The sequence below is a fragment of the Castor canadensis genome, chromosome 4 (assembly GCF_047511655.1).
Source record: "Castor canadensis chromosome 4, mCasCan1.hap1v2, whole genome shotgun sequence".
Taxonomy (NCBI): Eukaryota; Metazoa; Chordata; class Mammalia; order Rodentia; family Castoridae; genus Castor; species Castor canadensis.
In genome coordinates, this window is record NC_133389.1 from 112,140,689 (window position 1) to 112,142,869 (window position 2,181).

Consider the following 2,181-nt stretch of genomic DNA (forward strand, 5'->3'; position numbering starts at 1 on the left):
AGAAATAATTTATACAGAGAGCAAATGTGCCATAAGAAGAGTAACTATCATATAAATATGTATTATGGAAAATTTTCCACCCACACAGTAAACCTCCCTGTCGGCTTTGGAAAACAAGTCACTTCAAAGATGTAGAAAGTCGGAGCTGTTTCTGCCTTTAAAACAAGATCTGCCATCAAGAGTTATCCTATTTATTCCTAGTCAGTAATTGACTCTCCCTGTAATACTCAGATATGTATTGAGAGTGACAAGTTGAAAATTAGTACGTTGTAACCTTTTAAAAAACACTCTTTTCTTGAATTTACACAGAAAGCACACCCATTCTCTATAGAAAACATAGCTTTTGCTCCCCAAATCTCATTTTAACTGTTTTAATTATCAAGTTCCTAAACATAAAGACAATTTTTAAAAATAGTAACAAATGAATTGGAAACCACTGTAAACTTGGTCAACTGTATGTGAAACAGAATCCATTTATTTGCCATCATGAAATATAAAAAAAAATTACAGAGAAAAATTGTACTACTTGAAAGTTTTATCCATGTATAACAAATCAGGGATTTTTTTTATGGGTTTCTTCTAACAAAACTATAATATTTTGCTGCCAGCTTCTACTCAAGGTTTTGAATTATGTGTATAACTCACATAAACTTGAGAAACTAGAAGCCTTGGCATATATGCTGAATTGCCTATAAGACACCTCTGTCTCTCCTCCAGGATCTAGCTTGATGTTTCCTCACAGAAGAGTTTGTCTGTCCTAGCTTCTCCAATGGCTGGCCAACCACCTGCTTCCCTCTATATACTAATTCCTCTAAGAGTCATCAGTACAGACCCAAATTTCATTTCTCCAGAGTTTCCGCAGAAGCCCTAAAGAAATCTTTCCAAGGTTTCCTCCATCCCTACCTGTGCTGCAGTGCAAGAGCTGCTGGAGGAAATACGAAACACTTACCCGCTGGAGATTCTAACCCTGTGTGCAACTGGGGGAGGGAGGGAGGCTGGAGGAATAGAGGGCGGAGGAATTCATGTGCCACTGCAAACACGATACAGTGCCAACAAAAACACCATTCTTTTTTTCCAAGAAGTTCAAAGCACTTTGTAAACATTAATTCACGAAGCCAAGTAGTCATGGAGCAATTATTACTTTAATATACCCTTAAGGTAGTTATTGCAGACAAAGACATTAGAAAGGGGACTCTATTCATTTTTTCATTATTTCACAGGTATTTACTGAGTACCTACTGTGTGCAGGGTACTGGAAGTGGACAGATTCCTTTAGAGCAATCACATTACTCCTTACTCTTTTGCTTGTCCAGTTGGGATCACTAAGCACCGGGCTACACTACTTATTATGTTTATTTATTTACGCTTTACTTTTGCCAAATTGTTTAATGGAATGTGCTCCGTTCAGAATGCTCATAATGTGCTAAGTGCTGATCAAACACACAAAAGGGAAAAACTCAAGTTGCCTATATCTCATTACAATTATAGGAACTGAAAAATATAGATCCAAAGTGCTTTCTTTTATGACGCCATAAACAAAGCTTTTGCATGAGTAACCCTTGGAATTGCTGTGGAAGACAAGGAAAGTCAAGATCAGTAATTTCATGCTGAGCAGTTTTTGTAAATAATCTACATTTATGATTAATTAGATGAGCCAGCATGTTTGGTGAAGCAGAGAGCCTTTATCCATGGGTCTTTTGCTGACTACTTTATGTGACAAAATGGCAAGTCAGATACAGAAAATGATTGATGCCATTTGTAAATCTTTCTCCTTAGGCAATGCATGCAGGATAGAGTGTATGGTTATCTAAGATTAGTTGGAAAAAGGAGCTGGTGGTTGCTTTTTAAGTAGGCATGACTTTCTGATGAATTATAAGGAATTCAATCTGTTGTCTTTTAAAGATGCAAGGTAAAGATTCTTGTCTGCTTAGGGAGTCACAAATTCAGCCAAACATAGAGACTGCTACAGGTCTCACTTAACAAATTACATGTATTTTAAGATTGACATGAGTGTGAAACTGGAGGGGAGGAAGAAAACCAGTGGAAGGGAGAGGAGTGATAGGAGAGGGTGATGAGGTAGTGATTAAGATCAAAGTACTTTTTGTGCATGCCTAAAAAAAGAATAATGAAATGTGTTGAAAATTGGCTTAAGGGGGCAGGAGGAACAAGAAAGAGCAATAG